General features: G+C 38.6%; 1 protein-coding gene across 2 annotated transcripts in view; it reads right to left on the bottom strand.

Moving 5' to 3' along the window:
• The window catches only part of tiam2a (TIAM Rac1 associated GEF 2a), a 99863-nt gene that overhangs the window by 59941 nt on the left and 23943 nt on the right, over nucleotides 1-15979 (bottom strand). Inside the window, exon 1 of one of the 2 annotated variants that reach the window (XM_044143813.1) lies at nucleotides 14599-14790. The exons of the other annotated variant lie outside the window; for it this stretch is intronic. The gene's annotated coding sequence lies outside the window, so the exon portion shown is untranslated. Of the gene's footprint in view, nucleotides 1-14598; nucleotides 14791-15979 lie in introns of those variants that run through there. 2 annotated transcript variants of the gene reach the window in all.

Raw genomic sequence — 15979 nt, 5'->3', positions numbered from 1 at the left:
TATCCCACTTTAGTAATGCCTTTCTCTTAAGGGCCGTTCAGTTTGAAAGTGAACCGCCAAACCAGATTTAAGTCTTTCACAGAGTCTAACAGGGTTTCTTCTAAGATTTTCTTGCGTTTTACTCTGTCCATCTTTCTGTCAACTCTGACCAGCTTCTCTGTCCTGGTGAAAGTATCTACACAGCCCAGTACTGCCACTACCATACTTCCCTGCTGTTATAATGCAGTCCAAGATGATGTGCTGCATTAGTTTTTCTCCAAACAGAGCGCTTCATGTGTTCATTTTCAACTCACCAGAGCTTTGTATCCTTTATGGCTTGAGGCAAACTAAATACAGATGCATGTTTCATTTGTAAAAAACAATTAGTTTTTAAGTGTGTGGTTGTAATGTAACAAACTGTAGGAAAGTTCTTTTTTCTTTTACTAGTCTGACTCAGTAATGAGCAAAAGACCCAAAATAGAGAAGGTGCAGTGTGAAACATGTAGTGAGCTGGATGACTGCATTTACAATTGTGCTCTTCATCAATTTCTTTAACAGTTTAATGTCATCTGATAGGTCAAGGAACAACAAAGGACCTGATCCACTTCCAAAGATGCAGCACTTCTCACATCTAAAGATCTTTCCTGCAGCGCAAAATCCCTGAAAATCAACTCTATAAATGTATGAGAGTCCCAGATTTCATCCGGCAGGATTATGCAGAAAATTTCTGGGTGATAAGAGGACAAGCGATGAAATGAATGGCAAACGGTGCAAATATGTGCCCAGTCACAGGGTCAGATAAGAGACCTGAAGGTTAAGGGGGCGGAGGAATGCGCAAGGATGATGGGACAAAGCATGGCAGTTTGCTCGTTCAAAGGCAGAGGAGTGATTCTCAATTATCTCACACATGATAAGGAAAAGAAGTGTCTTTGAGGCCAAGAAATAAGGAGAAAGTATAACAGATACCCTTCAGGAAGGACAGTCCTAATGTATGTCGTCATAAATAAGGCAGAAACTTTACCAAACTAACTTTTTTTTTGCTGAGTTAAAGCATGACTTTACATTGTGCTCATTGGAGTGCGCAACATCTGCATCAAACCCATTAACATGCTCTATTGTTCCTACTGGAATTGACTGCTGCTGTCCTTTGTGTTCTGCAGGATAATCGGTCTCACGCTATGTGGTGTGAGTGATTAATGGTCTCTACCCACATCTCACTCACTCCTTATCGTAGCAACATTCGCCATAGTGTACTGTGGCATCCTTGTGAGGCACGTCGATCACTCCCTGAGGTGATCCATCAAAGATCATTGACCACAGCAAAACAAAAAGAAATCAAACAGTCTGCTGTTGAACGTCACACAGCGGCAGCAGAGCTTTTACGTCGATTTGGAAACAGGTACAAATCTGTCAGAAACATTGATTACCGGATGCGTTTGGAAAGAGAAATGCAATGAGGGGGAAGAGGTCGATTTAAAAAATCTAAAGTTACAAAGTGAAGCACTAAAAGTGTCCCAAAGGTGACCTGGAATGGTAGAAACTCAGTCTGCCCTGATACTGGTTGAGTACAGCTCTATCTGGGGCAGCAGGGCAAACAACCAAACTCTGGCTCCCTTTCAGCAGACATACAAACGTACCTGCAAAGCTGGTATATTCAGCAGCAGGGTAGGGCCCAACAGTCTCCATCCATATGCTCTGTGATTGTATGTCTGCGTGGGCGGGGAGCGCCAAGCACCATCCATCACTGCCACAGGCATGCATTAATCCCTCTCTGCATTCTTGAGGAGCACTGACGCCAAATGGGAGTTTGCTCCTGCAGCCTCCCCTTCACAGGGTGCCCACTCTACCCAGTCCAAGGAAAGACCCTCTTCCCCCCCAAATGTGTTGGCAGTGCCGGAGCTGATGAATTACCAGTGTGTGATTCAGACTCAGAGAGCAAACGTCCTTTCCCTAAGCCAAGCTGAGCCATATGTTCATGCTAAACTAGCTGTAAAACTGGCAGCCGTTCAACTTTTATGGCCTATTAAAGGCCAAATTGTAGATCACAGTCAGGCCAAACATGGCATGCATCACTCAGGTCACTCTGATCGACTTACAACACAAGCAGTAGACCTTAGTATGATTAATAGATGGGAAATGAAAATATATCCAACAACCAGGTTAATGTCACTCACCGCAATTTATTCATCACACTTCTGCCTAAGCTTATAACCATGACAACCTGACAGGAAGACACCATGATGGTGATTTAAGTGCATTAGGGATGCTTAGACCAGCCTGGGCCCGTCTGGTTGGTTTGTGGTCAAGGTTAGCAAAGAACAAAAGGAGCTACTATTAGCTTTTCTTCCTCCATATATTTAACAAGTCAAATCCAGTTAAGTGTTCTGGATTGATGTTTCCTTGTGAGTACACATTCAGGAGTGCATGTGTGAGGCATTTTAGTTAAATCAACCCTCTCTTTATGTGCTAATCTTGGCTTGGCATGCAAACCTTAATCTGCTTTGCCTTTTCAAGCTCAGACATTCAAAAATAAAAGCCTGAATTAAGTGAATGTTGAAAGTTAACAGCCAAGGTAGAACTTCTATGGTGGATGAAGCCGCCTGAAAACCATCTAATGCTAAGTTTTATTCTTAAGATTGTGGGCTCAAATCAAAGTCCAGTAAAAACAAGACTTTCAGGTGATTAGTATTTTGCCCACTCCCATTAATATTTCTGCACAGTCAAATGTTAAATGTTCTTTAAGATTGCATAGTTTTCAGAAAGGACATATCCAAGGTACAGCAGAACCTTATAAGTTGTCAAACCTGACAGATAAAGACAAGCTCACAGTGTAAAGGAAAGTCTAAAAATTGTTTTATAGTTAAATTGTCATATTCAACACCTTCTCAGCATCACAATATTGTGAACTTGAGCAAAAAACCTCTTACTTCTTCCTACGCTTCAGATACATCAAGTGGGACTTTTGGGTTATATTATATTATTGTGTGTATGTATGTATGGATAGATGTGTTCATACTGGGTATATACTTATCTTATGGAGTTATTCTTGTGTGCATTCTGTTTTTATGTGTTCAGTCGTGTGAGGGTGCATATGAATATGTGTGTATGTATGTTTACATGTATGGATTCATCCTAGGAGCTGGTGTGTATTTGCTCGACACAGTGATGGGGACATGTCTGAAATGAATCAATAACAATCAAAAATCAAATCAGACCTAGAGAATACACCTTCCTTAACACCACCCTCTTCAGAGTGATGATTCCAACTGAGAAGAAGACTCAAAATTAGCCAATTTCTATATTAGTGATTGCCTTTCAGTTGATGTACATAAGAATAGCAGGAAGGCTATAATCAGTACAATAAAAGGGCTCTGGTTCTTTTGTGCTTCCAACCTCCCTCTATCATCAAGCTGGATATTGACACTCTATCTATAATCTCAGAGTTAAGAAATGAGCAGGGCAATTTGAAGTGGCCCTTGGAATAACTGTGTGCAGAATTACCAGCTCGAAAGCAAGAATGGCACAGATTTGGACAACCAACACAGGCAGTAGGTGGACGTGGACAAATTAAAAAATATAAATAAGCAGAGTATGCTTATTAATAGATAATTTTTTATGATACATTTTAATTTTATTATAGCTTAGTACTTGCTAGTAACTGCTACTTAGTAGCAAACTTGAGCTTTCTGTCAGGTTTTGGTGATTTGGCCCATGTGGAAAAAGTTTGAAAATTACTGTTCAGGGAACCCACATAGAAACCGCTGTTTTACCAGCTATGCTAACTGCACTAATAACCAACAGATGCTAAAGACAACTTAAATTAACTCCATGCACATTTTGTCTTTGCATAAACAGTGAGACTCTGTCTTTCAGTGTCTGCTCTCAAAAAACACTGTGACATCACCTATACTTGTAATGGCTTCTCACAGCAGAAATGGATAAGAAAAAAATAAAATTAACACAGAGAAAACAGAATAAACAATAATCAGCATAAGTTGGTCAGGCTTTTTAAAATGTGTAAATCAAAAATGCACAGAAAGATTCTGACCGGTGAACAAGAACATCTAAACCTAAATACCAGAGACAAACATGAGCTTGGCTGCATGTTCAACTTCTTGAAAGCAACTATACTGGGTGAGACAAACGTCTTGGATCCAAGTTCTCACGCAGATTAACCCACAGGTGTGGATGCTTATTGGCCCTAGATTAAAGAAGATCAGTCATTTTAATTTTACTATAGTTTGTCCACTTAGCAGCCGGTGTGCATAAATTTGCTTGGAGCTCCTGTGTTTGGTTTGCTTGGTTTGACTCTGGGGAGTGGAGATATTGTATATAAATGCCACTTGAGCCAACAGTTCAAAACTAGTTCAGAATCTACAGCCAGCGATTATACGCTTATATAGATAAACCTTCATAATTAATTTAGTCCCATTTTAAAGTTTGTGTACCACCTTCTTTGAGAGTGCACAAAAAAACTCCAGTTTGCATAGAAATAAAAAATAATAATAATAATTTAATAAAATCAAATATTGCATCTTTAGTACAGTGGCACACTTAAGTTCAGTGGATCAAATAAACTGAAGACTACCGTATGTTTGCTCCAGATCTCAATTATCATAAGAAATTAGTTGGCAGTCGTTACTGACCTATAATCCTCCACAGGTGCTAAACAAAGCAGTCAAGCCTTCACTTTGTATTCCTCAGATAAAGCTGAATACACACAAACACAAAACAAAGACTGACCTGTGCAACCAGTTTTAGCATTCACGAGAATGAAGACCCACGTGAGCGCATTTGATTCCCACAGAGAAGTCACAGGCAAATCTTTGGAAAACAAACTCCTTTTGTGCGACGCTACACAACCTTTTGATTGAGGAATGTGCTTTTATGAAAAGGCTGATAAAACAGGAACAAGCCACTACTGGCACCAGATGCCATCTCGTCATGGCAGAGCACGAGCAGATGTGCCACATGTGCACCTCTTTTACCGCCATGATTAAATTAAGGCCACTGCCAAACTCATTATTATCCCATCCACACAGGGAGGCTCAAGAATGTCAATGAGGATCATGCTCATAATGCAGTTGTCACGCACAGCGCATAGGAAACAACTTTTCACACAATTACAGAATAAATCAGCAACATGTTCGAGCTGACAGCCTTTCTATTGTGGTTTTGAAAAATGATAGGCCAGTCTTGAATTTTTATTCATTAGAAAGAAATTCCTCGACTAATTGCGTTACTGCTTACAGGCAGATGTGACAGGAAGGCAGGGTCCCACAGGACAACTTTGAGGGAAGAGGGGACAGGCAGATGCTTGGACCAGCAGAGGTCTCATAGGGCCAAGCTGTTCCATTACGAGAGGACAAGGGTGGCATTTATTCACAGGCCTCTCCTCCTGAGCAGGGATGGCCTTAGAGGGAACGGAGGGGGACACTTAACCCCTGAGGTAAAAGCCAATCACAAACCCTTTACTGTCTCTCTCATTGCTACTGTTATACAGTAACTGGTTCAGAAAAGCTCCTCAACAAAAGGACAAAAAAAAAGCATGAACTGTAGATGAAAATTCATAAAAAATCTGAATCCGCTATGATAAATTCCAGGCAGATTATCGAGTTTCTTTTAACATTTGTCCTTATTTCAAATAATTTATGGATAAATCTTCATACAACTATTTGAGTTTTGAGTTTAAGATAAAGCTTGACACTTTGTGGTGACAATTTTGTCTTGGGTGGAAAATTATGCAGTGATGCCCCTATTTTTCATTCCAGATGAAACATTATTGGTCTTCTTTAACTTTCAGCTGCTTCCTCGGCTGCATTTTGTTGCTTTTATGGGCTTTCTTAAATTTCTGAATAAATCTATGATGTGCTACAATCCTACAATCCAAGCTATACAAATTAAAGGGAAGATCTGTATAAAACTGTGATATATGCCTTTTACAAATACATTGGCCTAGAACTCCCATGGCTACACTAAGCTTACTGCACAGCTTGTCAAGAGGCCAGGATGATATGGATGACGCTCGGAAAGAGTGAGTACAGTCTTCCAGCTTGTAAAAATACTTGCCTTTGGCACACTATGATAGCATAATTGGCAGAAGCAGCAGGCATGTCTGGGACCAAACATGAACATGTAGAGAATCCAGTGCATTAAACACGTTGTTTTAGGGAAGCTTCCCACAAAATAATGGCCTATTGTGTGTTGGGGTGCATTTAAAAGCCAGCACAGTGTGCAAGGCAAGACTGGAATGCGTTCAAGTTTTAAATTCTGAACATATTAATCACATAGAGAAAAGAAAATGATATATGAGCCCAATGACACAACATGAGAGAATAAGTTAGGCTTCCTCCTCCAAATAATCATTGCACGAGTCAGGGAAAACCCAGTTCTCGGTGGTTCACAACTGTTGTTACTAGCTTAACGACTTTTAAACTAGTTTGTACCCATGTATGCACGGTAAAATATTTCTTTAAAATAAGCAATCGTGTTTCCATTGACACAAAAGATAGCTCATTTGTAAACATAAGAGAAAATGATTTTCAAAAAATAAAAAATTATATCCACTTGGATATCCAATGAAAACCAACATGTCAAAAAGCAAACGCAAAGCACCCGAGAACAGATAAGTGAAATTAAGCTTTCTAGTTCCAGTTTGTATTGACAGTGAAGATTAATTGCTGTAACGCAGATGCCAAAGCGTATCCGCTTCAAGTCAATGGTTTGACTGACACAACATCCCTCACCTATTAGTCAGCAGTCAGGGCGTGCTCCCCGGTTCACCAACCTTAAGAGACTGAGAATAAATGATTTCACCCTCCAAGGGGGAAATAATTTAGACTGAATGACATCACTGCGGTACATCAGATTCTGTCAGAGCCAAGGTGAATATCAAGGACTATACAGCTTATGAGGAGCTGTTATTTTGTCTATTATATGCTAGAACAATTTCTCAAAGCAGGTGAGATGGCCATCAAAACCAGCATGTATTAAGAAGATTATACAGCTAAAGCAGGTATCTGCTCATTCAACTAGAAAGAATAAAAACCTAAAAAATACTGTCCATATCCAAGGAGCTCCCTTTAGGAAAGCCAACAATAGTCACGTTGAATGCTTCAAAGCACCAGAAGGTTGAAGTGAATCATATGAGATGCATCATACAAGGCACTGCCACAGCTGTCATGTCTTATGGGACACAGTAAGAAAAGAGGGTTACTGTGTAGCGCATTAGGAACACATGGTCAACTTAAGGCTAAGATCAGGTTGTTGTTTTTTTTGTTTTGTTTTTTTGCTGCTTTGAACTAAAGAGCCACATAGAAATTTTCTAAACATTACATTTTAGCTTGCAAACAGGTAACACCTTTTTCAATGACAATGGAATATGTGATGCCATAAATAGCCTTCCCCCACCTTCTGTGTGTTTACAGTAGCCTGGCGAGCTGGTTGCCCTACACCTAGCATCAGGTTAAGGGACACAGGGTTATGTATTGAGTTTCTGCACGTGGATAGATTTAATAATCCACTGACATGACTGTGACCCCACAGGCTAGACGGCTGAGAGGCAGCACTTATGAGCGAGCCTGGTACCATAAGCTGCGACACCGTCTGAGGAGATAGAGGTGTTAATATTGAAAACAGTCCCAAACAACAACCCAGCTGGCTTTGACTTGCACTCAGTAATTTGCTTTACTTCAACTCTACCTACGGATACACTTATTACATTATGATGACACATTTCTCAACAAAGAATTTTATCAACTTTTTTTGAAAAGGCTTCCACACCCGATGTGAATGTGAAGATAAATGGACCTTGCGGTAGTGACACAAAGCTAGAGCTCTACACAGTCAGCAAGAAAATGCTAAATGCATAATTAGAACTGAAGAACTACAGGATGAATTTGTGAAATCAATGATAGAGTTGATCATAATGTACCGACTGAAAGACTAAAGAAAGGGGTGAGATTGTCTGGTACCATGAGAAATTTAACAACTTTGTATCATTTAGAACTTAGAACAGAGATCACATGTGGAGTTTTTCATGGCTCTAATCTCAGGGTTGTTTTCTTTAATACATAAATGCTCCTCCAAGCTCAAAATATCAAGTTTTGCAAAATTTCTTACCGTATACATGCTGAAGACAAACGACTTTTATTTTTCTTATGCAGACCCCTGAGTTTATTAAAGTTCTGTTCACAATGTCCCCCGGATCAGAGCTACACTAGAAGAAGCAGGGTTTAATCTGTTTGCTCCTGTGCTTAAATGTTCATGTACAAATAAATTTTCCTTGCCTAGTGTGAGTCATACTTCTTTTCATCTAAAATATGTTTTTCTCCAACCATAATGATGATTTGCAAAGTCAATAATTTATCACAATATCTTGCAAACTACATTTGCTTTTTAGACATCAACAGTTGTTGAAGGGGTAGACTCTATGCATCAAGAATATCTGTCCCATACAGCAAGTCAGTAACAGTTTAAAGGAGAACTAGAAAGAGTTTTTGAGCCAACATAAAATATACTACTTTTTCACCCCATACTGAATATTGAAAAAAAACACACAAAAAAAACACAATGTGTATCTATGTTGGAGAAATGCCCCCCTGTCATGTGCTCCACTAAATGATATTCAGGCAATATCAATATTTATTGATTGTTTGAGTTCAGTTCTTCTTTAAGGCTGATGCACTAAAATTTGCCTTGAACTGCTAGCTACAAATTTATGGAATACCAAGTTGCAAATACTGATAAAATGTTCAGACAATTTATTTTCTTTGACCTCATTTCAACAAGTGCCACAATAAAAACCTTCACTCATGTACTGTACCCTTTTCCTTTAAACAACTAAAGCTGTTGATACCATCAGAGGAAACTAGGTTTCTAGAGTTGTTTAGCTTTTTGGGAGAAAAGGAATTTCAAGGAAGCCTTAATTGAGTGTGTTTAGTGTGTAGATGCAAGGTTTGGTAGTGACCTAAACCAATCAAGACCCTCGTCTTCTTGTTTGAACTGGCTGGACTCCAAATGACTGAAGCAACATGACAAAAGACTGAGAAGTGGAGAAATGAGTTTATCTTGATCAGAGATCAAACCACCAAGCTTTTAAAGCAAATTTGGTGGCAGAACTGTGGGATAAGTGCTAATGAGCCTGAAAATGTTCTTCAACAAAACACATATATACATCATCAGCCAAAGACCCTCCAAAACGTAATGCTCGCCAAAGAAGCAGTGCAGAAGAAGGTTGGCAAAGTTCCATAGAGCCTACAAGCTTCTGAGTGAGAAAACAGTAATCATAAGTTACAAAACAGCACAGGCCAAGTCTGAGACAAATAAATATATGAAACAAAGAGGCCGATGATCCATTAATGTGCATCAGAATCTTTTCTTGCTGCTTTTTGTCATTACGCAAGCGTAAGATGTATCTGACATGCTGGCTGCATTCCATTTGCAAAGCAATTATGCTTTGGTGATGGAAAAATATCTTATTCAATGTAAAATGGCCAATAAATCTCTCACATAGTTGGAAAAAGAAACAGTACAGTTATTAAACACACCAAACTGTGCAATTTAAAAAATAAAAATAAGTAAGCATTTTATCTTCCTTACAATCTCAATGAAAGTCTTTGTCCGCCTACCGAGGAGCAGGGGGGACTTGTTTAAGTAAACATGTACCTAAAATTTCCCCCATCCATCATGTGTGACAATACAAGACACATGGCGCCAACTGAACATCCCAGAAGTAGACCACTTTACTCTGTAGCCCCAGCTGCGTTTGCTCTTCCAATAGGACAAAGATGGTGAGGTGGACCTTATGGCTACCGGATAGAGGCAGGGAAGATCAATCACAATTTCTTTTGTTGGACGTATTGACATATATGGCATCTTAAGGCTAATGAGTAAACGTTGCAGATTCACTCATTTCCATACAAACGAGGATAGTAAATTTGCAACAACACATGGCCTTTCAAAGCTGTAGCTGATCTGCAAAAGTGATCTATACAAGTTACATCCATTGTTAAATTTAGATTTAAAGCCTCTGATGAATGTAGGAGAGGCCAAAAACCTCTCGTATATATACAGCACTTAAACTTCTATAAAGGTATGACTACGCCCCCCAACAGCTTCAGTACTCTTGTCTTTGTCATATTCTCATTGCTCCAACACTGTCTTTAGCATATTTTATGAAAGGTTTATCCACACTCTGTATGTAACTCAGTCAGGTTTAGCAAACCGCTTTATCAGACTGAAATATTGTTCTCTTGCATGAATTACATGAACCCCTGCTCAGCTGCAGTCGTGTTATGTAAAAAAATTGCCTTTATTATTTATATTGCCATCAGTAAAAAGTGTGTTGCCTCTTTCAGTTGTTTCTTTGACGTTAATGAAATTCTGACTCACAAATGGAGTCATCTGGAGCTGTTTCAATTACATACACTCCCTAATTTACCAGTTTGGTAACTCTTAATCTGATACCTCATTTGGCAAACAGAGTCTGTCTCCATTTAATCTTCATTTTCTTCTTGGCTCTTTTAGTCTATTGTTTAGCTGGTGACCCTGAATGGTTCACTTCAGTTTAGACCTACACATTAATCTCCTCAAAGGCCTTTAGGTTGTGGCTGGAGAGGAGAATGAATGGGTTAAGCTGGATAAGATCATGCTGTTCTGCTGAGCTTGACAGAAGGTTCCTATAGTTCAAAAGAGCATTGAGGTGTTATCCACTTTCGGACCCTGCCGTTGAGCTAGCTGTGAATATTGAAGTAGTAACACCAAAAATGTAAACACAATTGTATAATATGATCTAGTTGCTTTTACTTAAAACAGAAAACCACTACAGCTGTAATAATGTTATCTGTACCAGATGGTTACTGATATTACTGGACTAGACCAACATTTGTCAGTAATGGTTAAAAAGTAAACCTACTTACTGTACAGAATATGAGCTTCGCTGCCTTTCTGCTCTTTGAAAATGGATCTATATGTTTTCGCATTTTGCTGTTGAGATTGCTGAACTAAAGACTTGCAACTTATGGCAATCACAGGAAGAATGCATAAAGCTTGTGGAATATCTCCAAAAGGCAGAACTCTATGTCATGAACCTCATGCAGACATTCCATTTAGTGCTTTTTCAGTGTGTTTTTCATGCACAAGCTCCGTGACAATCTGTGATTCTCTTGGTCTTTCGTGGCTGTGAGTCAGTGCCATAGTCAGGCCTGGGACAGTTTCTACAACATTTAAGGTCAATGAAATTATTACTAAAAACTATTACTAAATTGTTTTGAGAAACACATCTTCCATTTGGACAAGGTTTGGATTAAAAGATGCAAAGGGCACAAAGCAAAAAACAACCCATTAGCAAAAAAAGTTTAAATCCAGTCCAAAGCATGACTTATTCAAATGTTTGAGTTTTATTCATTTGTGACATCTACAGTGTTTGTTGAAAGTACCCTGGAAAGTGAAGTGTGGCAGCAAGAATCAACAGGGACAATCCTGGCCTCGCTTGTCGTCTCTGTTTGCCACCAAATCAAAGGTTTTTCTTGAGACACTCAACACTGTATTTTACTTCAACAGCTTTTTATAGAAGCCACTCAGGGCGCTGCAGGCCTCACACAAACTACACACGCTTTGACAGTCAAACAAGTTTAAAATACTGCTTCATGAAATAGAAATATATAGGTCACTGTTGTGGTGTCAAAATTTTTGGCTTCAACTTTGAATTCACTGAGGCACAGATTCTGAGAAACGGGTTTTTGTTTTGATCCTCTGTCTGTACTATCCTGACTGTCCTGCAGGGTCTTTCCCACCAAGAGGCAGTGAGAGAACTTCATCTCCCCGTGACAAGAAGCACAGATGTTATCCATGCCTTACAGGTCACATGCACAGGCCCTTATATGGACACAATACGCTGAAGAAAGACATGAAACATTGGTGTTGCTCAGCAGCTTTAGAATTAACAAGCACCTACAAACAGCCGGCTGTCAGAACATTGCTGCTCTCATGAAGCATCAAAGCTCCAAAGACAAGAGCAGGGAACGCTTTCAGACTGCTGCACTTTATTTAGCTGCAGACCCACACACAGTATCAACTGACTTAAAAAAAAACAAACAAACAAAAAAAAAACAGATCTTCTGATTAGGGAAGTTTTAGTGGCAAATATGTCAGCTTCACAAACAATGAGCTGTTTGCGTCTCCAAAGTGACATTAAAAGTGAGAAAGCAACACTCGGTTTGCTCTTCTCTCACTACTAAACACTTACACACTGACAGACCTGCCAGCTACAAAACACAACTCACAAGTTGAAAACCAAACACCCAAACAAGCTGGTGTTTTCCATGAAGAGGATATTACTACTCATACTTGTATCAGTATCTGTTTGGTTCCAGCAAGGAGGAAAAAAAAACCTGATGTTCCCTGTGGTTACTACAGGGAAATGCAGAACACAAAGCCCAAAATATGTGCTTGGTGGTTGTGACCAGAAGCTCAATTACTGATCTCCAAGTAAAACACACAGAAAGTAGGAGACTCACACATACACACACACCCACACATATAGACAAAAGAACAGCAGCAATTATGTGGGTAAGTAATGATTTCTGTCCATTGAAGAGAGATGAAACATTAAACCAATCACACAGCAGGTTTCCTCCCTGAAGAAAAAAATAGAAGGCATTTTAGCTTATTTTCTCCCATTGTCATAATTAATAGATGACATTGGTGGAACTAAATCATCATCAATCAAGTTAATCACCACTTTCTTAAGCGATTCATAAGACAGGACTTTGTGGTTTAAACTGGAACCACAACACAGATAGATGAGCAACACAACCAGCCTCTATAAGTTAATCATTAGCCTGTGTTTTTCTTATTAAAACCCATTTAAAAAGGTAGCTGGATGGTCTGACACTTTCCCGTGTACCATCTTCATGACTGAGGACCTAATAAGCCAAAAGGCATGAAGGACCCCCCCCTCACTGATTCATAGATCTGTTTGCTCTGGGCTGGCCCTCCACACCAGGGGTCTCATGGCCCCTTTTGTTGCCTCTGTATGTGGCTGAAGAGCACTTCCATCCCAGCACACAGCGAAGCGACAATACAAATAGATGACAGATTACATCAAATCCCGAAACAGAAAGAATTTAGTGGAATGAGCTCTGCTCTCAATGCATAAATCACAAATCCCTACAGTGATGGTCTGTGCATGTTTTGGTAATTGAATGTTCTCATCAGAGACCGGTGATGAAAAACAAAATGGCTTAAAAAAAAAAGATAATAATAATAATAATAATAATAATAAGTGGTGGTTTAAAAACAAGTTGCTCGCCATGAGAAACAAACCAATGAAGGCCATTTTTTTTTTCCAACAATTCTCATGAACGTAAGAGACTGTTTCTTCAGAACACTTCTACATTCTTTCACCATACAAGCAAAATATGCAAACAAAAGACTCTAGAGGACGTTTCTAACAATTCATTCTGTCATTTCATTCCTATAATTACAATTTCATCACTTCCTTCTTCCATTTTATATGTCCATGAACAGACCATTTTGTACTTGAACCATGGTGTATGAGTTAATTTTTTACTGTAGTTAGGTATTTTCTTATAGTTATAAAAATGCCCAAATCTCATACACAATTTAAGTTGGTATTATAATATTAAATCTTTGCATTACTGTCATAAAATATTATATACAAAAACCCTTATCAAACAAAAACAGGTCTAAGTGGCTCCAATATGACATATAAGTCACATAACCAGTAGACTGTAAAAAGCATACAGTACAGACCAAAAGTTTGGACACAACTGTGTGTCCAAACTTTTGGTCTGTACTGTATATGACATTACTTTTAAACTGTCAACCGTTGTGGTAAGTAGGAAGTAAACTCTAGCAGGGATGCCATAGTGGACTGCAAATTGAGTCAAATTAACCAAATCTGCAAATTTATAAAATGCCCAAGAAACTTAAACTTTAAAGAGTAGAAACATCAAATATCTTTGATAAGCTTTGACAAGGTTGTGTTCTTTTTTAATCAAAACATATTTTATTCTGTGAGCCCAAAGCAACCCCCACACCCCACCCCAACTGTGACGTCACGGGATGAAGCAAATACCTTGCTAGCAAATGATGGGATGTGGAGGTTGACAAAACATAACAAAATGGCCCAACTTTGATTTCACTTTGGATTTTATATTTTTGATTATTTTATTACGAAAAGAAACTATGAATAAAAATTGTTCTCATTTACACATTTAATTTTACTTTTAAATATTTATAATGTACAATGATGTATGTCTGAATGGGAAAAGTACATATGATCTGGTTAAATGAAACATAGAGCCATTATTCTAACAAAACATTTCAACGAATTTAGTGTCAATTGGATTCAATCGCGTGTTTCTACGGGATTTCTTCTGCCAAAGTGGGATTAATGTTCACTGCAGCCAATGAAAAGTCAGAGGAGAAATCAATTCGGCGCATCTTTAATCGAGACATGCAAACTTTTATTCAAACAACAAAACAACTGCACCAATACTTTGAAGCGGATGATGCATTTTCAGACAAATAAGAGTAATGAGCAGAGTCCTTTACAAGCAGCATGACTGAGAGATAAGTTCGCCTCCAACTCACCGTTTAATGTTTCCTCTACCTGTCGCTGCATTCACATGTTCCTCGTCCTCAGAGCATTTTACAGTAAAATAGACAAAACCGCTGCAATCATAAGGTAGGATTTTACTTGTATTAAAGAATCTTCTTCCACGACATTATCCGAGGAAACGATCCCGGGACGGAGCGGTAAGAGACTGCGGACTCCTCCCAGACAATGTGGGGTTAAACTCCTCCTTCCTTCCCGCGGACACTGATGGGGGATGGCCGTATGCTTGAATGCTACACTGTACACCAGGAGGTTTATTCACAAGTGGAGCTGCCCGTATAGGCATTAAAAAAGATCAATCAGTGGTTGCTGAATTTTGCTGGATTTCTAAAGGAGATATTTTAGGGAAGGAAGCGAAAGTACCTTCTGCAACATATATATCTACTTAAATAGAAATCAAAACATGGGATTTTACATATAGTTTTACATAAAAGTTCCTAGAATCCTTTGTGGTTTTTCCCTTATAAATAACCACATTGGTTTTACATTCCACATTTTGTGGAATGTAAAATCTGATTTGTAAGACCTCCACACTCCTTCGGTTGTCCATCTACAGGGACATAAAGATTGGTAGTTGGCACCGAAAAATCAGCTTGAGATTTCGATTTCATTTTCACCTGGCTTGGTTCACAGCAGTCAGTTGGAAACTCAAAAATTCAATCTTTTTCTAATTCATAAATGCACCATACTAAGCTACAGGACTGCACCACCAACAATATTCTGCATGAATGCTACTAAGAAAGTAAAATTATTGGCTCTCTATTGTCAGTAAGATATTTAAAATTAATTTAGAGTAAGCAAAGATATTTATGATGCTCTTTAGAAGGAAACTGTATTTCCTTTGACACATTGAGACATTTAGAGTAAGTAGTTAGAGTAAGTGTGAGAGACAGTAAGACTTTACCCAGCTACCAGAAAGTCTCTTGAGATATCAAAGTTGTTCTATTTCATACTTATCGAGTTTTAACTTCTACTATGGAGCATATGCTGTAGGAAACATTGTTAGCATTTTGTATATCTTAGAATTAAGGTAAGAATTTGTAACATTGGTAATTTGGCCTTTGGGGATAATAGAAGTTGTTCTGTTCTTGATATTGATTCTAAAGTCAAATTGAAATGTCTCTGAATATAAATAAATGATTTATTAAGGCAGGAAAGGCGGGAAAAATTAGAGCTGAATTCTTCCCTTTAAGAGTTGCATGATAAATCTTAAAGGGAAATTAGCATCGGCATGTGAAAGTTCATAAAAACAAGAGATTGGAATTTAGTGTGTGATGCACCAATCAGACACTAAATTCTGATTGGTGGATCTATGATTTTGTTCTTGGGAAGTCTGTATTTTATACAAACATTGCT

The sequence above is a fragment of the Gambusia affinis genome, linkage group LG16, assembly GCF_019740435.1.
Source record: "Gambusia affinis linkage group LG16, SWU_Gaff_1.0, whole genome shotgun sequence".
Classification (NCBI taxonomy): Eukaryota; Metazoa; Chordata; class Actinopteri; order Cyprinodontiformes; family Poeciliidae; genus Gambusia; species Gambusia affinis.
This window is presented reverse-complemented; position numbering and strand designations above follow the sequence as displayed.